Source organism: Oryctolagus cuniculus, chromosome 8 (assembly GCF_964237555.1).
Source record: "Oryctolagus cuniculus chromosome 8, mOryCun1.1, whole genome shotgun sequence".
Classification (NCBI taxonomy): domain Eukaryota; kingdom Metazoa; phylum Chordata; class Mammalia; order Lagomorpha; family Leporidae; genus Oryctolagus; species Oryctolagus cuniculus.
The window spans coordinates 129,237,881-129,260,986 of NC_091439.1; the positions used below are offsets into that span (position 1 = coordinate 129,237,881).

Genomic DNA, 23,106 nt, shown 5'->3' on the forward strand with positions numbered 1-23,106 from the left:
TACATATGACGTTCCTAGTTCATGTTGTCATATATTAAGTGTATAATATATGTTAATAATATTTTGTTCAGATCATTACCCATAACTTATTATTTTGATTTATAATCTGTTGACCTTTTACAAAAATAATTGTTTTTTTGACAACTAAACCAAACTTAGATTAAGCATGTTGTCTGAAATTTGAAGATCTGGAATTTTTTTTAATACATTAGAAGTATATATTCAATGACTGAGAAGTATGATCAGATGTTAAGTTAAAGTAAATATATCTAAAAAAAACATTCTTTTTTATTTATTTATTTTTTTTGACAGGCAGAGTGGACAGTGAGAGAGAGAGACAGAGAGAAAGGTCTTCCTTTGCTGTTGGTTCACCCTCCAATGGCCGGCATGGCCGGCGCGCTGCAGCCAGTGCCCTGCACTGATCCGAAGCCAGGAGCCAGGGGCTTCCTCCTGGTCTCCCATGGAGGTGCCTGGGACCCGGTGTGCTGGCGCCGCTAGGCGGAGGATTAGCCTAGTGAGCCGCGCCACCGACTAAAAGAAGCATTCTTTACTAACCTATTTGCTTGGGAGATAATTACATAACTATAATACTCAGTTATTTAGCCATTAAAAGAGAACAATACTTGTTCTTTCTAAAAATGAGAGGCCATTTGGGGGGTGAACCAATGGAAGGAAGACCTTTCTCTCTGACTCTCTCTCACTGTCTAACTCTGCTTGTCAAAAATAAAATAAAATAAAAATGAGAGAATTATTATAAACTTCAGATGATTAGATGTACCTGAAAACTGGAAGATAAATTGTTAAAATATTGTATCTTTTCAAAAACAGATGTTCATTTGTTTATAAATCTGATCTCTTTGCTAAATACAAACATTTCTATTTATAAAATCTATAGTAATCATTTTCACTAAAATACATATCAAAATGAAGGATAAATGATGTTTTATCTTAATCACATGCACTATTTATTACCTTTGCCCAAGACATACCATCTTCTCTCTGAAGAATCCTTGGAATAGTTGTAAAGGTTGACATGATGACGAATGATGAGACTGCAATGTGACAAGGGAAGCAGATAAGTACATGCAAATTACATCTGCAGGGGGAGGTGATTCAGGGAAGGCCTGGCAGAGTCCATGACACTTAATCTGAGTTTTGATGGATGAGTAGAGTGTGCTGTTTGGACAACTGGAAGAAAGCAAACCTGAGAGGGATTTCCATGTGTGAAGGTAAGAGAAGTGTGCAAGGACACGGCGTGTTGAATAGCTGTACAGAAATTAAGTGTGGCATAAATGAAGATTAGATGATAGGGACTCATGGGAGATGGGACTGTAAAGTATAAGGTCTGGAATGGGAGGGCATCCTGATGCTCTCATTTGAAGGCTACAACCTGCTAAGCAGATTGTCCTTTGTAAACAGTGAAAGGTTCTTAGGATTACCGCTCATGACAGCTGCCCGAATAATTTTGATGGATGTCCATGAAATCAGAGGAGGCTCTCCCGTTCAGAACAGCTTGTGATTCCTGCTCCACTGCTCCATATGCAATATGAAATAAAAATAAGAGTGTGAAACTCCTATGAGGGATTTCAGCAAAGTTCTGTCTCCCTCCACCATGATGTCTGCTTTGCTTTGATTCTTCCAAAGTATAGAAAGTCTAAAAATCTCTATAATTTTTGTTTTCTTCTTTTAAAAAAAGATCCACTTACAAAGGGAGAAGCAGAGAAAGCTATCTTCCATCCACTGCTTCACTTCCTAGTTGGCAGATCAGACCAAAGTCAGCAGCTTCATCCAAGTCTCCCACATGGGCGGCAGGGGCCCAAGCACTTGGGCCATCTTCCACTGCTCTCCCAGGCCATTAGCAGGCAGCTGGATCAGAAGAGGAACAGCTGGGACATGAACTGGTGCCTCTGTGGGATATTGGCATCATAGGTGGTGACTTTATCCAGTGTGCCACAACACCACCTCCCTGTTTTCTTTTTTAAAAACTGTTTGGGGGTTTTTAGTTTGCTAGACTTCTCAGTTAATGTGCCATCTCAGGCCATTTGTTTCTAAATGATTGGTTTCCCAAGTAATGACTTGGGAACACATTCACATTTTGTACTCTGTCTACTTAAGGGAGAGAATGAGGACTGGAATGATGTCTTAATCCAGATAGCATTAACAGGAAATCTGCAAGAACACTGGGGTATTTTGAACATAAGGACTTGTAAAGACGTGAGAGTGTTCCTGCTAGCATCCAAAAAGAGAAAACAAGATTAATTTCTATACTTAAGATTGCAAAACTTTTCAGTGTGTGCACTGTGCAGTATCTTGGAAATATCATTTTTCTTTAAAATTCATAAGCCTTTTGTACAAATGCAAAGTCTACTCATCCATCAGACCCAGATTAAGCATAATAAAACTGTCTGCTTCTATGTAAAAGTTATATTTTCAAACAGTACATGGAGAACTGATGAGTTGGAAGTTTAGAAGATACTGCTACTTTTCCGGGGACATGAACTTTCCATGGCTTGTCATCTGATGTGTGTTCCCCAGTCTGAGAGGCATGCTGTCAACACTAGCTGCTTCACCTTCCTCTTCAGTTATTGAAACTAAAGTGCTGACCTTCTTCTGGCTTCAGCTGTGACTGTGCTGTTTTATGGGAAGTGAGACAGTGATTAGGACACCTGTATAGCGCTTTCACTCATCCAGTTTCATCTGTATATTAAAATGTTAAAGGAGAAAGTTAACTTCTAGTAGTCTATATGCAGAATACAAATAAATAGTTAACTAGCATATTTAGTTTTTGAAAGGAATTATTGCAAACTAATATAATGTGCAGACTATTGTGTTTGACAATAAGATTGTGATGTTTTCCTTGCTAGAATACTTTGAATCTTTTTAGTTATAGCCTTTCTGGGAAAGGAGAATTTTCTGTCAATATATAAATAAAAAATAATCACTTAATTTTAATAGATAGAAGTGTGTTAAATTTAGAAGAAATTTTTCTTGTATTTTCAGAAAGACCTACTTGTATAAACAGAATGTTAAATTGGAGGCAGGCAGGCATTTGGCACAGCCGTTGTTAAGTTGCCGATTTTGCTGTCCACATCCCTTATTGGGGTGCCTGGCTACAGTCCTGGCTGCTCTGCTTCCAACCCAGCTTCCTGCCAATGCACATGCTAGGAGGCAGTGGGTGATGATTCAAGTAATTGGATCCTTGCCATCCGCATGGGAGACCTTAACTGAGTTCCAGGCTCCTTGTTCCGGCCTGGCCAAGCTCTGGCTGTTGTGTGCATTTGGAGAATGAAACAGTGGATGGACGATCTTTCTCCATCTGTTTCTTTGCCTTTCAAATAAAATGAAAATAAATTTTAAAAAACTAAGAAAATATTGAATCTCACTCAGTTGCTACTGCTACGTGTAAATACATGCTTGCATTGCCAAAAATGTACTTGATTAAAAAATGTATAAGATTTAAAAAAAAGAAAAAATATATAAATACCAGTAAGTATGAGAATTTATTTGCCCAAGATGACTTAACCAGTAGTTCTGAGAGATGTCCTGTTTCACTCTGAAGCCCAACTTCTTACTCATGTTCTTCACTGATAACTCAAATCAGGATGGATTTTCAAGTCTACAGATCCTAAAAGTAAATGACCAGAGTCTAGTACCATTTGGAGTGAAATGATAGCTCTAAAAGACAACACCTACATTTCTTGTTGTACCTCATAGAGACAAAGAACTATAAATAACAAACTGCAAGAATTGAAAAAAAAATGTTTCCTTAGTTTTGGTTGGTTGGACATTTTCATTCCACTTATGAATCAACCGATCTCTTTGAAACTGCCCCTTCATTGTTCTCCCTCACTGTGCCAGGCAGTGGTTATTCAAAGACAAATACCTCAAGAATCCTACCTTTTTTTTTTTTACCCTGGGTCAGGAAATTTCTCATAGAAGAGGATTCCTTGAAGCGAGTATTGAGGAATAAGTATTTGCCAAAGCTTAGCAACTGGGGAGTAGAGAAGTGTTGAGTCCTAGGGAGCCCTGAATAAGAGCTTGGAAGTAGGAAAGCTTGGGAGGCCATTCACAAATCAGGCTTCCTCCCTGAATGGGTTTTCAATTCTTGGGCACACACAGAATGAAAGCAGCATGACCCAATTTTGCTAGAGGCAATTTGGAATTTAATTTTTGTTGGATAATTAAAATATGAATAATCTAAAATTTACAATTAACTGTAGGAATACATTTACTTTTATGTTAACCATTACTCAGAACATGTGTAGTATGCTTCACAACATTTAAAATAACATGTTAAAATAAATATTTTAGACAGCACTCCAGTGGGTTTGTATAGAATAATAGAGTACTCAATAAGGTTTTACATTATGCTCATCATTGATTAAAATACTTAACTTTGACATTTAAAAATTATGTATAGCTGCAGTGATTTTACATACTATATGGTATAGTAGTTAGAAAATATTATTTTAAAGGTATTTCCTACATTAATTTTATAGTCTTTATTAGAAGGTCAGTGTTCTGTTAACATACATTTCTACAACCCTTTCACAATGCTATGAATTTGATGATATCAGTATTTAAATGTTTACAGTTCTTAACTTCTTTTGAGAGAGTAGAAGTTGATTGTTTGAAGTTGTAAATAAATTACTATACAAGTATAAATAGTAAATCAACAAATCTGCTGAGCCTTATTACCCATGCATTCTTGTGTAGTTTTATATCAGACAAATAAAACAGCTTGAACACGAAATCCATGAAATATTTGCACAATGACAGCTGGCCTCCCAGTTATTTAAATTTGATAATTTTTAGTCATACAGCTTGCTTGTTAGACTAAAAAACCCACCAAGAAATCAAACACAAGGACAAAACAAAAGAAATTGTGACTCAAAAGAGAAAGTTGGTATTTGTTCATAAAAATGTTTGAATTTTAAGCTTCTTACTATGTTCAGTTTATATAATATTTTATGTATGTATATGCTTATTTACTTGAAAGGAAGAGAAAGAGAGTGAGAGAAGGAGAGACAGAATATGAATGAATATGAGATAGAGATCTTCTATCCTCTGGCTTATTCCCCAAATGGCCACAGCAGCCAGGGCCTGGCTGAAGGTAGAAAGCCATAACTCCATCCTGGTGTCCCACACAGGTGGCAAGGGCCCTAGTACTTGGAGGCCACCTTCTGTTGCTTCCCAGGTGCATAGCAGGGAGGTGGATTGTAAGTAGAGCAGCTAGGACTCAATGCAACACTCATCCATTGTGTCACTGCCAGCACTCCATGCATGTCTATTTGTTGAAGAATAGCTACATCTCCTTCTCATTGATGAACGCTTTAAACAACATAGTAATTTATTATTTTATGTTATTATGTATTGTGATAAAAATAATACATTAAATTGTTTGCAGATACTTTTATCTATTAATGATTTATACATTCAATCTGCATATGTGACACATGTAAACATACTTCTAAAAAGTCTTTCCATAATAAGTGTGCTAATTACTCTGGCTTAGTCTAATCCAGATATACATACATGAATCAAAACATCACCTTCTACTTCATGGTATGTACAATTACAGGGTGTCAATCAAAAATATAAATTTCATAAAAAGCTTTCTAGAATCATATGTAATTAATGTAAATTTTTGATGGGTAATTACCTTGAACAAATTGAAAAATCAAGAAGTTCTTCTACAGCATTTAAACTCATCTAAACTGAAATAAATCATTTTCCCTATTGGGGAACATTTTTCTTTCAAGATTTGTTTATTTGAATAGCAGATTCACAGAGAGGGAGAAAAAGAGACACAGAAAGAGATAGAGAGATCATGGGTAAATTTTTTCATTAGGGTAAAGGCTAAGCTAATATTAAAATAAAAAAACTCTCAAAAATAACAGTGACAAAATTTTTCAAAGATGAATTCTCTATCATATAACAGTTCAAGCATAGTCAACCAAGGACAGTTGCAGCACAGAACGCAGGAGTCATGCCTTTCTTTCTTGCTCTGTTCTACTTCGTGGCTCCAGATGGTTGTTGTAACTCTGCCAGCACATCTGGATTCCAGCTCCTGGGAAGGGGAGGGAGGGACAGTGGAGGGCAGGATTTCTCTCTAGGCCTGGTTCCGTTGGGGAAATCCTACACACCAATCTCACTGGTACCTGTTTGGCAAGGATTTCTTGGCATGCATTCACTCAGAGGGGCAGGGAGATGTATGTGTCTCTACAGCTAAAATCAGAAGTTCTGTTGCTAACACAAATGAAAAATGGATATTAGTTGAAAACAAGTAGTTTCTGCTATAGGAATGTCAGAATGTAGTTTAGAAGTCTTAGACAAAGATGTTTGCCTAAAATGTTAGTGCGTCATTTAGAATAGTTTCTTTGAAAAAAAAAAAGATTTATTTATTTGAAAGTCAGAGTTACAGAGAGAGAAAGGAGAAAAGGAGATACAGAGATCCTCCATCCAGTGGTTTGCTCTCCAGATGGCTACAACAGCTGGAGCTGGGCCAGGCTGAGGCCAGGAGCAAAAACTCTGTCCAGGTCTCCCCTATAGGTTCAGGTGCCAAAGCACTTGAACCATCTGTGGCTGCTTTCCCAGGTGCATTTGCAGGTAGCTGGATGGGAAGTAGGAAGCAGAGCAGCTGGAACTCCAAACCATGTGGGATGCCCACAGTGCAGATGGCGGCTTTACCCGCTATGCCACAGTGCCAGCCCCAATTTAGAATTTTTTATACTGAAAACACCAAGTGATGTAATTGAAAGTGGTGTATACTATAAGAACCTTTTTTTAGCTGAAACAAGGAGAGCTATGACATGATCAGTTATTAAAAATATTTATTTGTTTATTTGATAGGCAAAATGACAGAAAGGAAGATGGTAGGAGAAAGAGGGAGAGAGAAGAGAGAGGCAGGCGGTAGGGAGAGATCCATCTTCTCTATCTTCTATCTGTTGGTTCACTCCCCAAATAGTCACAACAGCCAGGGTTTGTCAAGGCCAAAGCCAGCAGCCAGAACTTCAACCAGGTCCCCCATGTGGGTGGAGGGTCTCAAGCACTTGGGCCACCATCTGCTGCCTTCCGAGGCGTAGTAACAAGTTGGGTGGGAAGTGGAGCAAATTGGCTCTCCAGTGTGGGATGATGGAATTGAAAGTGGTGGCTTAACCCACTGCACCACTATGTCAACCCCCAAGATTGGCTACTTTGACTCAGGAATTTTATCAAGGATATACAGTTTTCCTTGATCTCCACTTGACATCCTCAGCAAGATTGTCACTTATAATTTTGTCTTCATGGTTACAAATGGCTACTGTAGCTCCAGGCAACACCTTTTCAGAAAGCCATGCCCAAATGTAGGAAGCCCATTCTTTATTTATTTACCTTTCTTTGCTCCCTTATTTTAAAATCAGATAGAAAAAATTGTTTCTGTTGTCTCCCAGATTCCTTATAGGACTGAATGAAAAACTATGAGTCACACATTTTTTGTCTTGGTTGCAGAAAGTGTTAATATATTCTAGAAAAGAAAATATTTAGGAAATTATGCTTGAATAACATTAAAAATCTCAACCACAATTAGGTTATGTAATTCATAAGCATATATATATATAGAAATGCATTTGATGTTTACTTACATTTCAAAAACAGTTCTAATGTGGAAGCTATTATTAAAAAGAGAAATATTTTATTTCTTTTTTTTAAAGATTTGTTTATTTGAAAGGCAGAATTACAGAGAGAGAGAGAGAGAGAGAGATCTTCCACGTACTGATTCACTCCCTAAATGGTCACAACAGGCAAGGCTGAGCCAAGCTGAAGCCAGGAGTTAGGAGCCAGGAGCTTCACCCCGCTTTCCCAGGTGGATGCAAGGGTCCAAACAGCTGGGCCATCTTCTGTTGCTTTTTCCAGACCATTGGCAGAGAGCTATATTGAAAATAGAGCAACCAACAATTGAACTGGCACCTAGATGAGATTTTGATACTGCAGGTTAATGTCTTAACTCGCTGTGAGAGTCAAACATATATTTATTAATTACCACAAATCAGGGAGAACATTGCGTTTTGGGGACTGGCTTATTTCACTAAGTATAATGTTTTCAGTTGGATCCATGTTGTTGTAAATGACAGGATTTCATTTTTTTAAGCACTGTGTATAATTCCATGGCTTACATATACCATAATTTCTTTATCCAGTCTTAAGTTGACAGGTATCTGGGTTGATTCTGTACCTTAGCTATTGTGAATTGAGCTGCAGTAAATGGCCCCCAATTTGCTGCTTTAACATTGAATTCATTTTTTCAAAAACATTTTTATCTTTATTTCTATAGGGAACAAATTTCATGTTTTTCATAAAATTTTAAAATTTTCAGTTTTAATTTTCATTTTTAAGAGTGTAATGACTATTCCCACCCTAAACTCCCTCTCTCACTCTTTCCTTTCTTGTTTTTCATTTAAGTTTTACAATGACCTACTTTCTTTCCTTTTTTTTGAATAAAATAATGAATCTTATTTTGGTGCAGAAAAACTTTTGGAATCTATATAGCTTTTTTTTTTTTTTACCTAGAAACCTTTTATTTAAAGTATATAAACTTCATGCATTTCAGATATACAAATTTAGGAACATAGTGATTCTTCCCACCCTACCCTCTCTCCCACCCCACTGCCACCCTTCTTCCTCCTCCCTCTCCTATTCCCATTCTTACTATCTGCTACAATTCACTTTTGATTAACTTTATCCACTAAGATAAACCCTATACTAAGTAAAGAGTTCAATGAATAGTATGAAAAAAAAAAAAAAACTGTTCCTCAACAGTTGAGACTAGGGCTGTTCAAAGTCATTGCATCTCAACGTGTCAATTTCACTTCTCTAAATTGCCTTTTAGGTTGTTTATTAATTACCACAAATCAGGGAGAACATAATAAACATATATTTATTAATTACCACAAATCAGGGAGAACATTGCATTTTGGGGACTGGCTTATTTCACTAAGTATAATGTTTTCAGTTGGATCCATGTTGTTGTAAATGACAGGATTTCATTTTTTTAAGCACTGTGTATAATTCCATGGCTTACATATACCATAATTTCTTTATCCAGTCTTAAGTTGACAGGTATCTGGGTTGATTCTGTACCTTAGCTATTGTGAATTGAGCTGCAGTAAACATGGATGTACAGAGATCTCCTTCATATGCTGGTTTCATTTCCTTTGGGCATATTCCCAGGAGAGGGATGTCTGGGTCATATGGTAGGTCTGTATTCAGATTTCTAAGGTATCTCCATACTGACAATGACTTACTTTCAATTTACTTCATAATTAGAAGTTTACTACTACATTAAATAAAAAATTCAACAAAGAGTAAATAGAGAAACCACTGTTATTCAAATAGTATAGACAGGCACTATAAACAATAATCAAATCTCAAAATGTCACTTTTGCTATATACATCACTTCTTTTGTATTCTGTGTATTAGTAACCATAAGTCAGGGAAAATATATATTTGTCTTTTGGGGACAGGCTTCCAGTTGCAACCATTTTGTTACAAAAGGCAGGATTTCATTCTTTTTTATGATTGAGTAGAATTCCATCATGTATATATACCACATTTTTGTTATTCAGTAATCAGCTGCTGCTATAAACATAGGGGTATAGACAACTCTTTCATATGCTGATTTCATCTCCTTTGATTCCCTCCAACAGTGTATTAGGGTACCTTTTTCATATATCCTCACCAGTATTTGTTATTTTTTGATTTTGTATGATAGTCATTCCAGCTGGGGTGAGGTGAAACCTCATTGTGGTTTTGATTTGCGTTTCCCTATGGCTAGTGATCCTGAGCATATTTGTGTGTTTGTTGGACTCAGGCCCCTGAACCCAGAGTGGAGCACCGGATACAGTCCCGGGCTTCTGCTTCGGCCTGGCCCGGTCCCGGCCTTAGTAGCCACCTGGGGGTTGAACCCCCAGAGGGACGATCCGTGAGAGAGAGCAAGAGGCAAGAGGGCTCGCGATGCCCGGTGCTCTGCTTCTCTCCCCAAGCGGCTCCAACGGCCAGCGCCGGGCCAGGCAGAAGCCAGGAGGCTTGACCTCCATTCAGGGCGCCCAGGAGGCCGGGAGGCGTGGTCCCTGGGTCACAGGCTGGAGAGGCCGCCCCGCCTGCAGCCCTGGGGCGTCGGACGCTGGACGCGGCAGGCAGCGCGCAGGTGCGTCCCGTGGCGCCACGGTGGCCACCCTTGGGGAGTGCGCCTGCGCCCGGCGCTGTGACCCGGAAGTGGCCCCTTGTGCCCCGGAAGTGGCCCCTCGTGGCCCGCGGCGCTCAGGTAGGAGTCTTCGCGGGTCCCGTCCGCTGCTGCCGGAGAGCCCGCGCGAGCCGTCGGGAGCCGTCCTGGACGCTGCCGGCGGAGCCTGCGGGAGACCCAGCGCCCCCGGGGTCAGGCCGGGCTCAGAGAGGCTGCGGCCCGAGGCTGCCGCGCCGTTTCCCGGGCGCGGTTCTCTTCTTCGGCCCTTCGTGGAAGCAGCGGCCTTCGCGGGCCCCTGTGCCGCCAGCAGACCGGGCCCCCTTGGCGGTGAGTGATGCGGGGGCTGTTGGGGTTTCCCGCTGCGAGTCTTCGCGGCCGGCGTGCCTGTTGCTCTCGGGTCCCGAAGGCGCGGGTGGAGTCGTGGTCTTGCTGTGCGGACGGTCGGTCTGGAACTTTCCCCAGTGTGCGAGCAGCTGTGCCAGAGCAGAGGGGCTCCGTCTCCTCCTGGAGCGGCCCCGCGTTCCCGTCTGTTTGCGTTTTGATGGCCCAGCCGCCCTGCTCGAGACCCCCGAGACTGCTGACGGGGAGGAATAAGAGCGAAAACGCTCGTCTGTTTCCTGGTCTAGGAGGACAGTTTCCGGTTAACTGGCATTTGGTGTGATGTTAGCGCTCTGTGGGTTTTCAGTGAGAGGCCATTGTCAAGCCGAGGTTTACCTTCTGTTCCTGATTTGATGATTCCTTTTTTTTTTTTTTTTTAATATCGCCAAAGCGGTGGGAGTTTTTGTGAAATAGGTTTTCTGTGTCTATAGGGATACTTTGTGGGCTTTCCCCATGTTTATTCTGTTCTGTGATATATTGATTGTGTATGGTAGCCATCCTTGCATTCCTGGAGTTGCACCCAGCGTGCTAAGCTTTGGTTGTGCTTCAGGAGCGCGTTTGGTAATATTTTGTTAAGGAATGTGACAGCGCAGTCATGACAGATACGTATGTGCCGTGTTCTTTATGATGCATTTGTTTTGCATGTTGGGAAAATGTTGGTCCGAAGGGATGAGATGGAAGATTTTTCCCCTTCGTCTCCTTTTTGGAAGGGTTTGCAAATCACGGGTTTTAACTATCCTTCCCACAGGAGTTCTGTGTTAATAGGCCAGGTGATGCATATAGTATCAAGTTCGATATAAACTCTAGTAGTTGGCCGTGATGTAGTATTTTATTTATAGCTATGTCTCCCCCCCCCTTTTTTTTTTTTATAAAGTTCTTATTTGTTTATTTGAAATTCGGAGTTACATGCAGAGAGAGAGAAAGAGAAAGTAAGTCTTTCATCTGCTGGTCCTCTCCAAATTAGCGCAATGATGGGAGCTGAGCAGATCCGGAGCCAGTATTCAGGAGCCAGGGGCCCGGTGGCAGGTTCTCAGAATGGGGCACCAGATAAAGTCCCTGGCTTCTGTTTCAGCCTGGCCCAGCCCTGGCCTTTGTAGCCACCTGGGAGGGGGGCGAACCACCAGATGGGCAATCACTGAGAGAGAGCAAGAGTGCTTGCGATGCCCCATGCACTGCTTCTCTCCCCAAGTGGCTTCAAAGGCAAGCGCCGGGCCAGGCAGAAGCCAGGAGGCAAGAACTCCATTCAGGACTCCCAGGAGGGAAGGAGGCAGGATCCAAGTACCTGGGCCATCAGCGGCTGCCTCCCTGGTTCCCAACCTGGAGTAGCGGGATTGGAATCGGCTCTTGGGCACCCCACACTGGACGTAGCAGCATGCAGATGTGTCCCATGGCGCCATGGCAGCTGCCTGTGGGGAGTGAATTTGCGCCCTGCGCTGTGACCAGGAATTGTACCCGTAGGTACATCTCCTGCTCAGCCATCCTCAGATGGAAGTCTGCTCCTCATCTGTTCCTGCCCAAAAGCCTGTTCAAGTCTTGAGGAGCCGTCCTCGATGCTGCTGGCGGAGCCTGAGTGAGACCCAGTGCCTCCGGGGTCAGGCCTGAATCAGAGACACTGCAGCCCGGGACAGCCGCATCAGTTACCTTGCCCTTCTGGAAATGTGTAGGCGCGGTCCTCTTCTTGGGCAGTCTGGAAGTCTACCCCTCGGGCCTCGGCTCCTGTTCCAGAGGAGCAGAAACGCTCTTTGGTGAGTTGGGCGCGATGGCCTTGCTGTCGTCACGGGGTAGGTGGGGCCTGGGGTGCAGATAGCAGGCAAGGGGTGTGCATGTGAGGGGTGGAGGGGAGAGGAGGAGGAGAGAGGCGGCCAAGGGAGATTCGGGAGGAGAGAGGAAGGGGGGAGAAGGAAAAGGTGGCGTGAAGGTGGGGTGGCGTGGAAGGAAGGGGAAGGAAGGCGTGTGGGGCAGCGTCGAGGGAGGGCGAGTGTGACAGGAGTGCTGGTGGGCGGGTGGAGGCGGGGGTTGGGAGAGGAAGAACTTTTCCCACGGCCCGGGTTCCATTTTGGAGGTTTCCTGGCCCTGGCTGGAATCAGTCTTGGCCGCGTCCGTGAGAAGCGGCCTTGACTCCCGGCCTCTCTTCTCTGGGTGGTTCTGAACTGTAATGTGTGTGCGGGAAAACTGGCCTGGGGCACTCGAATTAACTTGCACGTAATCCGGTGAATTTTCACAGACTGCACACAAGGACTAGAAAGCAGAAGCTTAGAGAAACCCCAGGAATCCCTTTGTGCTCTGTTCCAGCCTGTCCAAGGTTCTGACACCTCATGGTAAGTACTGGATTGTTTTTTCTTTTTAAAGACTGGTGTGAAAGGCAGAGTTACTGATGAGGCAGTGGTGGAGAGAGAGTCAGTGTATGGGTTCACACCCCAGGTGGCTACGATGTCCTGGGGCTGCGCCAGGCTGAAGCAGAAGCCAGGTACTTTATCCAGGACTCCAGTGTGGGTTCGGGTGCCCAAGTCCTTGGGCCTCTTGCTCTGCTTTCCTGGGCTTGTTAGCAGCCAGCTGGATCACGAGTGCAACAACCTGGGCATTTGGGGGTGGGGGCGGGCCGAGCCGTGGCAGAGTGGATGAAGCTGCTGCCTGAAGTAGCAGCATCCCATATGGGTGGTGGTTCAAGTCCCAGCACCTCCACTTCCGTCCCAGCACCTCCGCTTCCATTCCAGCTCTGCTGTGGCCCGGCCCAGCAGTAGAAGAGTACCCAAGTCCTTGGTCTCCTGCAACTGTTTGGGAATCCTGGAGGAAGCTGCAGGCTCCTGCTTCAAATCTGCTCAGGCTGAAAATGGAGAGAAGTGGAGAAAGTTTACAGGTGGCACTGATGGCTTGATGGAAATGAAGGAGTGAGAATGATGCTAGGGTTTGACTTGAGCTGCTGGTGAAATGGTGGGTCAGTTATTGCAGGGGAAGATAGGGGGCCAGAGCAAGAGGTTTCATGGGGAAATCAGCAGTTTGGTTTTGATACATTGAGTTTCCTGTGTGTGTGGTTGTGGTTGTGTAAGGACAGATGTTGATGGAATGGTATGACTTTTTATTTTAGACAATTGGGATAGATTTAAATCCAGAGTGAATTTCTGGGAGCAGCTATTGCAGTTATGTAGGTGACACGATGAGACTCTGAACTGGGACAGTGGCTGTGCAGGGGGAGGATGTGCAAGGTCTGTGTGAAATAGGACCAGTTGGCCTTAGTGACAGTTCAGTTGTAGCTACTGGTACAACTTAACCAATTGAACTTAGGTAACATTGGTGGTTCAGGATAACTCTTAGTTCTAATGCTTGGTGATTAGTGGTGCCGGCCTGTCAGGAGAAGGAAGAAGGGAGTGAGTGAGCTCAGCCCAGGAGGTGTGGAGTTTTCCGCCTGTGGGCTCTCGCAGGGAAGACACCTGGCAGCCTGCCTGGGCTGTGAGCATGGAAAGGGAGACTCACTGCTCCTAGGATGTCAGATGTGTGTATGATTGCTTTTTTTTGGAACCTTAAGAGTTGCTGCTTTAGCTTCAGACTTAGTAATCTGGGGCTGCATTGAGAAAAACAGCATTGAAAGAAATGCTCCCAAAGGAAATTAGATATTGCATTCTAGGATCACAAAACAGTTAGTGCTTTATGATCCACTTGTTCTGCAATCTTCTACTCTAAAGAAATAAAAATGCAAACAAACATTCACGTGCAAAGATGTTTAAAGTCACCTTAGTTGTAATGAAGAATGGGATAAATGCACAGAAGGTAATCCTCCATGTTAGCATGCTCATTCTAGTGAAGGGGTTATGGTGGCTTTTATCCTCTCCTTTTTGAATGATTGTGATTTACAGTTTTTCAAAACTGAGCATGTCTTCCTTTCTGATGAGGGAGGAAAAATGAAGTTAGGAATAATATATACATGGAAAAGAATAATATATAAGTAAGTAGCAAATTCTGCTGCATCCATAGAGTAAAATGTTAGAAAGCTATTTAGTTTTTTAAGATTGTATGGATGTAAGTAGGTATGTATGTATTTGAGAGGCAGAGTTACAGACAGTGAGAGGGAGAGACAGAGAGAAAGGCCTTCCGTCTGGTGGTTCACTCCCCAAATGGCCACAACGGCTGGAGCTGTGCCGATCCGAAGCCAGGAGCCAGGAGCTTCTTCCTGTCTCCGGCATGACTGCAGGGGCCCAAGGACTTGAGCCATCTTCCCCTGCTTTCCCAGGCCATAGCAGAGAGCTGGATTGGAAGAGGAGCAGCTGGGACTAGAACCGGCGCCCACATGGGATGCAGGCGCTGCAGGCAGAGGATTAACCCACCCACCCACAACGGCAGCCCCGAAAGCTATTTCTTTTGTTATGAAAAGTTTTTAAGTAGGTGGGTAAATGCTTATAAAGTGTTAAGGATCACCTCTTAGTTGAGCCTGTGATTATATGAGCATATACGTCTTCTGTTGGCAAGCTGGCATCAAAAGGGGTTTTCGTGGGATTGATTTTGAATACTTGTTTTCTTATTTTCCAAAATAGTTTTAAATACATTTATTTTCCTTTTTCTTTTTTAATAGATTTTTTGACCTCTCTTTTAACTTGAAAAATTTTGTTCTATTCCTGTTGATGCTACCATTTGAGAAACTACACATATGCTCTACTGTACCAACATACACACATACTTTAGTTTTTCAACTTCTATTTAATAACTATAAATTTCCAAAGCACAATGTTTGGATTATAGCGGCTTTTCCCCCAGTAACATCCATCCCACCCGCAACCATCCCATCCCCCACTCCTTCTCCCATCCCATTCTTCATCAAAATTCATTTGCAATTCTCTTCATGTATAGAAGATCAAATTAGTATATACCAAGTAAAGATTCCAACAGACTGCACCCACACAGACACACAAAGTATAGAGTACTGTTTGAGTAGTAGTTTTAGCATTCATTCACAGAGTACAACACATTAAGGACAGAGATGTTACATGGGGAGTAAGTGCACAGTGACTCCTGTTGTTGATTTAACAATGGACACTCTTATTGATGACGTCAGTAATCACCAGAGGTTCTTGTCATGAGCTGCCAAGGCTATGGAAGTTCCTCTGGAGTTCACCAACTCTGATCTTATTTAGACAAGGCCAGAGTCAAAGTGGAAGTTCTCTCCTCCCTTCAGAGAAAAGTACCTCCTTCTTTGCTGGCCTGTTCTTTCCTCTGGGATCTCACTCACAGCGTTCTTAAATTTAGGTCATTTTTTTTCTTTTGCCAGAGTGTCTTGACTTCCCATGCCTGAAATACTCTCATGGGCTTTTTAGCCAGATCCGAATGCCTTAGGGGCTGATTCGGAGGCCAGAGTGCTGTTTAGGGCTTTGGCCATTCTATGAGTCTGCTGTGTATCCTGCTTCCCATGTTGGATTGTTTTCTCCTTTTTAATTCTATCAGTTAGTAGAAGCAGACAGTAGACTCGTTTATGTGATCCCTTTGACATTTAATCCTCTCATTATGATCAATTATGAACTGAAACTGATCACTTTAGACTAGTAAGATGGCATTGGTACATGCCACATTGATGGGATTGAATTGGAATCCCCTGGCACGTTTCTAGCTCTACCATTAAGGGTAAGTCTGAGTGAGCATGTGCCGAACCGTACATCTCCTCCCTCTCTTATTCCCACTCTTATATTTAACAGGGATCACTTTTCAGTTGAATTTAAACACCTAAGAATAATTGTGTGTAAATTAAAGAGTTCAGCCAATGGTAATAAGTAGAACAAACAAATACTAAAAGGAATAAAGTAGTAAGGTGTTCCTGGACAGTCAGGACAAGGGCTGATCAAGTCATTGTTTCTCATCTGAGATATTTCTATCACCAAACATTTTCTACCAGTGATATTCAACCTTTTTTTTTTTTTTAAGATGTATTTATTTATTCATGTGAAAGGCAGAATTACAGAGAGGCAGAGGCAGACAGAGAGGTCTTCCATCTGCTGGTTCACTCCCCAGATGGCCACAATGGTCAGAGCTATGCCGATTCAAAGGCGGGAGCCAGGACCTTCTGGGTCTCCCATGTGGGTGCAGGGGACCAAGGACTTGAGCCATCTTTTGCTGCTTTCCCAGGCCACAGTAGAGAGCTGGATCGGAAGTGGGGCATATGGGATTCGAACCGGCACCCATATGGGATGCCGATGCTGCAGGTGGCAGCTGTATCTGCTACGCCACAGCGCCAGCCCCTCAACCTCTATCGTTTTTACCTTCAGCTTTTGGAACGTTTTCGGCCGTCATTACTTCCAATATTGCCCCTGTTCCTTCCTTTCTTCTAGTATTCCTGCTTTGTGTGTGTCATACCTTTGTAATTGTCCCATAATCTTAGGCATTCCATTAGCGTTTTCCCCATTTCTTTCTTTGGCTTTTAGTTGAGGAAGTTTTTATTGATACACACCCGCTCACGGATTGTCTTCTCTCTAGTGTCTAGTCTGATAATGAGCCCCTCCAAGACATTCTTCGTTTCTGTCTCAGTGGTTGTTTTGATCTGGCGGCCCCTTTTGATTCTTTGAGAGTTTCCATCTATCTGTTTGCATTATTCATGTGGTTCTGTATATCGTCCAATTTTTCTATTACAGTTGTTTTAATAACCCAGTCAGACAGCTCCAGAATCTTTGCCATGGTAGGGCCTGGTTTTGATGCTTGCTTTGTCTCTTCAGACTGCATTTTTCTTGCTTTAACTTTTTTTTTTTTTTTTTCTGAAAGCTGGACACAATGTATCAGGTAATAGAAAGCAAAGTAAGCAGGTCACTTAGTGTGAGGTTTATGTTCCTCTGGGTGGGAGTTAGGCTATTTAATGTTTGCTTTGCTGTAGGTATCAGAGGTTTCATTTTCCTTTGGGGCCTTTATTTTGGTGTCTCACACTCTTTTTTGGGGTTTCCCTAGAAATTCCTTCTTAAATAGAACCTGTGTCTGGTATAGATCTGGAGCCCGGGTGATGTGCTAAAGTATTGAAGGAAGAAAGCATGTATAATCTTAGGATTGAATATTTGGTTTCATTGGCCTACACCCCTAGCCTGTAGCTTTCACAATACTTTTCTAGCCTTTTTCTTTGCTCTTTTATCCCCTGTGTAAGACAGCAAGTCTTCCAGGGGCAGGAGTTGGTTAATTGTCCTTCCCCAAGGTCGATTAGGCTCTAAGGTAGAGTGGTCTCCTTGTTCTCAAGTGGAGAACATATAGGCAGGGCTATTTCAAAATGATGGCCCTTCCTCTCCCCTGCGGTCTGTATATGTATGTGTGGTGTACATGGCCCGTAATTTCTTTCTTCAGTCTTCAGGAGAGCGGCATTTTGGTTGATTGCCTATCTTTGCTGTTGTGAAATGAGCTGCAGTAAATATGACTCTTCCATATGCTGATTTCCTTTCCCTTGCCTATATTCCCCGGGGTGGAACGGCTGGTTTGTCTATATTCAGGTTTCTGAGGTTTCTCATACTGTCTCCCACAGTGGCTATACCAGTTTACATTCCCACCAACAGCGGAGCAGGCCGCCTTTCCCCCCCTGACATCCTCAAGGCTGTTGTAGTATTGCTGTGCATTTCCCTGATGGCTAGTGACCCTGAGCATTTTTGCATGTGTTTGTTGGCCATTTGGATTTCCTTTCTTGAACCATGCCTGCGGAAGTCCTCGGCCCGTTTCTTGAGTGGGTGGTTTGTTTTGCTGCTGTTGAGTTTCTTGAAAACCTCTGGTAGTGAATCCTTTACCAGCTGCATACTTTGCAGATAATTTCTCCCATTCTGTTAGTTGCCTCTGCGCTTTGCCGAGTGTTTTGCTTGCAGTGCAGAAGCTTCTCAATTTGGTTTTTTGCTTTTTGTCCTCTTCTATTCCTTTCTTTAATCTGTTGTGATTCTCAGATAGTGGACATCCTTGGTTGAAATGGTCCCCAGAGCCTGTATTTTCTTTGTAGCTATGTGGACGGGATTGGTCCTAGACGTTCTTTCTGAGCCACGGCACTGTCTGCGTATACAAAGGCTGTTGATTTTCTATCCTGCCACTTTACCAAACTCTACTCTGAGTTTTGATAGTCTCTCAGTGGAGTCGTGTGGATCTCCTCTGTATGGAATCATGTCCTCTGCCAATAGTGATAGTTTGACTTCCTCCCTCCCAACTTGTATCTAACGTTGAGAAAGGAGAGAAAAAGTACCAACGTGATAACGTGCACGTAGAAAATGCCAAGAGGGACCTCAGACGCTACATTTACGTATTCTATGGTGCTTTGTGGAAGACACGGTTTGTCCTAGTTCAAGCATGCTCCATCCATTAAATGCAGGCCTAGACTGTGGAGGGCGGAGGTTGGGGAGCAGACCTGTGTTCAGTGGAGAACTCTGTAGATCACAGGTGTCTCAAGTCCCTGTGCGAGTGGGTACCCAAGTGTCTGAATAAATAAACTACATTGATTTCCTCATGCGTAAGTCATAGATAATACCACACGGAACGTTTCTAAGGTAGAAGAGAAAGAATGGGTACCAACACCTTTTTTTTTTTTTTTTTTTTTTTTTTTTTTTTTTTTTTTTTGACAGGCAGAGTGGACAGTGAGAGAGAGAGACAGAGAGAAAGGTCTTCCTTTGCCATTGGTTCACCCTCCAGTGGCCGCCGCTGATCCAAAGGCAGGAGCCAGGTACTTATCCTGGTCTCCCATGCGGGTACAGGGCCCAAGGACTCGGGCCATCCTCTACTGCACTCCTGGGCCATAGCAGAGAGCTGGCCTGGAAGAGGGAGCAACCGGGACAGAATCCGGCACCCCGACCGGGACTAGAACCTGGTGTGCTGGCGCCACTAGGTGGAGGATTAGCCTAGTGAGCTGCGTTGCCTGCCACCAACACCTTTTCTAAGAGTGAGTTAAATTCCTTTTCAAATTCTATGTTAATAGGGTAGGTAATGTATATAATATCAAATTGTAATGAACTGTAATAGTTGGCCTTGATGTAGTATTTTATTTAAAGCTATGTCTTCCTTTTCTTAATTTTTTTATTTTTTTTGAAGATCTTATTTATATGAAATTCAGGGAGGGCTGGAGGGAGGGAGAGAGAGGGGGAGAGAGAGAGAGAGAGAGAGAGAATCGCTATGGAGAGGTCTTCCATCTGCTGGTCTGCTACCCAATTGGCTGCAATGGGCAGGCCTGAGCGGATCTGAAGCCAGGAGCCAGGAGCCTCCCCGGGGTGTACCGCATGGGTGCAGGGGCCCAAGGATTTGGGCCCTCTTCTGCAGAGAGCTGCACCGGAAGTGGAGCAGCCGGGACTCGAACCTGCGCCCATGTGGATGCAGGCGCTGCGGGCGGTGGCTTTACCCGCTCCCCCACAGCGCCGGCCCCTCCTGGGAGCCTTTCCCCGTGGGATCCAGCTGTCTGCTGCCATGCCTGGGAAAGCAGAGGGAGACGGCCCAAGGACTCAGGCCCCTGAACCCAGAGTGGAGCACCGGATACAGTCCCGGGCTTCTGCTTCGGCCTGGCCCGGTCCCGGCCTTAGTAGCCACCTGGGGGTTGAACCCCCAGAGGGACGATCCGTGAGAGAGAGCAAGAGGCAAGAGGGCTCGCGATGCCCGGTGCTCTGCTTCTCTCCCCAAGCGGCTCCAACGGCCAGCGCCGGGCCAGGCAGAAGCCAGGAGGCTTGACCTCCATTCAGGGCGCCCAGGAGGCCGGGAGGCGTGGTCCCTGGGTCACAGGCTGGAGAGGCCGCCCTGCCTGCAGCCCTGGGGCTTCGGACATTGGACGCGGCAGGCAGCGCGGAGGTGCGTCCCGCGGCGCCACGGCGGCCGCCCATGGGGAGTGCGCCTGCGCCCGGCGCTGTGACCCGGAAGTGGCCCCTCGTGGCCCGCGGCGCTCAGGTAGGAGTCTTCGCGGGTCCCGTCCGCTGCTGCCGGAGAGCCCGCGCGAGCCGTCGGGAGCCGTCCTGGACGCTGCCGGCGGAGCCTGCGGGAGACCCAGCGCCCCCGGGGTCAGGCCGGGCTCAGAGAGGCTGCGGCCCGAGGCTGCCGCGCCGTTTCCCGGGCGCGGTTCTCTTCTTCGGCCCTTCGTGGAAGCAGCGGCCTTCGCGGGCCCCTGTGCCGCCAGCAGACCGGGCCCCCTTGGCGGTGAGTGATGCGGGGGCTGTTGGGGTTTCCCGCTGCGAGTCTTCGCGGCCGGCGTGCCTGTTGCTCTCGGGTCCCGAAGGCGCGGGTGGAGTCGTGGTCTTGCTGTGCGGACGGTCGGTCTGGAACTTTCCCCAGTGTGCGAGCAGCTGTGCCAGAGCAGAGGGGCTCCGTCTCCTCCTGGAGCGGCCCCGCGTTCCCGTCTGTTTGCGTTTTGATGGCCCAGCCGCCCTGCTCGAGACCCCCGAGACTGCTGACGGGGAGGAATAAGAGCGAAAACGCTCGTCTGTTTCCTGGTCTAGGAGGACAGTTTCTGGTTAACTGGCATTTGGTGTGATGTTAGCGCTCTGTGGGTTTTCAGTGAGAGGCCATTGTCAAGCCGAGGTTTACCTTCTGTTCCTGATTTGATGATTCCTTTTTTTTTTTTTTTTAATATCGCCAAAGCGGTGGGAGTTTTTGTGAAATAGGTTTTCTGTGTCTATAGGGATACTTTGTGGGCTTTCCCCATGTTTATTCTGTTCTGTGATATATTGATTGTGTATGGTAGCCATCCTTGCATTCCTGGAGTTGCACCCAGCGTGCTAAGCTTTGGTTGTGCTTCAGGAGCGCGTTTGGTAATATTTTGTTAAGGAATGTGACAGCGCAGTCATGACAGATACGTATGTGCCGTGTTCTTTATGATGCATTTGTTTTGCATGTTGGGAAAATGTTGGTCCGAAGGGATGAGATGGAAGATTTTTCCCCTTCGTCTCCTTTTTGGAAGGGTTTGCAAATCACGGGTTTTAACTATCCTTCCCACAGGAGTTCTGTGTTAATAGGCCAGGTGATGCATATAGTATCAAGTTCGATATAAACTCTAGTAGTTGGCCGTGATGTAGTATTTTATTTATAGCTATGTCTCCCCCCCCCTTTTTTTTTTTTTTTATAAAGTTCTTATTTGTTTATTTGAAATTCGGAGTTACATGCAGAGAGAGAAAGAGAAAGTAAGTCTTTCATCTGCTGGTCCTCTGCAAATTGGCTCAATGATAGGGGCTGAGCAGATCCGGAGCCAGTATTCAGGAGCCAGGGGCCCGGTGGCAGGTTCTCAGAATGGGGCACCAGATAAAGTCCCTGGCTTCTGTTTCAGCCTGGCCCAGCCCTGGCCTTTGTAGCCACCTGGGAGGGGGGTGAACCACCAGATGGGCAATCACTGAGAGAGAGCAAGAGTGCTTGCGATGCCCCATGCACTGCTTCTCTCCCCAGGCGGCTTCAAAGGCCAGCGCTGGGCCAGGCAGAAGCCAGGAGGCAAGGACTCCTTTCAGGACTCCCAGGAGGGAAGGAGGCAGGATCCAAGTACCTGGGCCATCAGCGGCTGCCTCCCTGGTTCCCAACCTGGAGTAGCGGGACTGGAATCGGCTCTTGGGCGCCCCACACTGGACGTAGCAGCATGCAGATGTGTCCCATGGTGCCATGGCAGCTGCCTGTGGGGAGTGAATTTGCGCCCTGCGCTGTGACCAGGAATTGTACCCGTAGGTACATCTCCTGCTCAGCCATCCTCAGATGGAAGTCTGCTCCTCATCTGTTCCTGCCCAAAAGCCTGTTCAAGTCTTGAGGAGCCGTCCTCGATGCTGCTGGCGGAGCCTGAGTGAGACCCAGTGCCTCCGGGGTCAGGCCTGAATCAGAGACACTGCAGCCCGGGACAGCCGCATCAGTTACCTTGCCCTTCTGGAAATGTGTAGGCGCGGGCCTCTTCTTGGGCAGATTCCGGAAGTCTACCCCTCGGGCCTCGGCTCCTGTTCCAGAGGAGCAGAAACGCTCTTTGGTGAGTTGGGCGCGATGGCCTTGCTGTCGTCACGGGGTAGGTGGGGCCTGGGGTGCAGATAGCAGGCAAGGGGTGTGCATGTGAGGGGTGGAGGGGAGAGGAGGAGGAGAGAGGCGGCCAAGGGAGATTCGGGAGGAGAGAGGAAGGGGGGAGAAGGAAAAGGTGGCGTGAAGGTGGGGTGGCGTGGAAGGAAGGGGAAGGAAGGCGTGTGGGGCAGCGTCGAGGGAGGGCGAGTGTGACAGGAGTGCCGGTGGGCGGGTGGAGGCGGGGGTTGGGAGAGGAAGAACTTTTCCCACGGCCCGGGTTCCGTTTTGGGGGTTTCCTGGCCCTGGCCGGAATCAGTCTTGGCCGCGTCCGTGAGAAGCGGCCTTGACTCCCGGCCTCTCTTCTCTGGGTGGTTCTGAACCGTAATGTGTGTGCGGGAACACTGGCCTGGGGCACTCGAATCAACTCGAGGTGATCGTACTGCTGTGGCTTGAACCGACGTCTCTATGAGACTACCTGCCAAAGCAGTGTCTCCATCCTCAGCCTCTACCATGGGATCTACCTCTCCGTTTGCATTGCCTCTTGGACACACACTTGAGTGTCCTGCAGGTACCGCAGACTTCCTGT

At 45.4% G+C, this 23,106-nt stretch overlaps 1 long non-coding RNA gene across 1 annotated transcript in view; it reads left to right on the forward strand.

The window, feature by feature from the left end:
* Positions 1–11,812: 11,812 nt before the first annotated feature.
* LOC103346715 (probable ATP-dependent RNA helicase DDX60) overlaps positions 11,813–23,106 on the forward strand; it is a 100,140-nt gene continuing 88,846 nt past the window's right edge. The window contains exons 1-2 of the long non-coding RNA XR_011378534.1: positions 11,813–12,346; positions 12,826–12,919. This is a non-coding gene — a long non-coding RNA (probable ATP-dependent RNA helicase DDX60). The remainder of the gene's footprint in view (positions 12,347–12,825; positions 12,920–23,106) is intronic.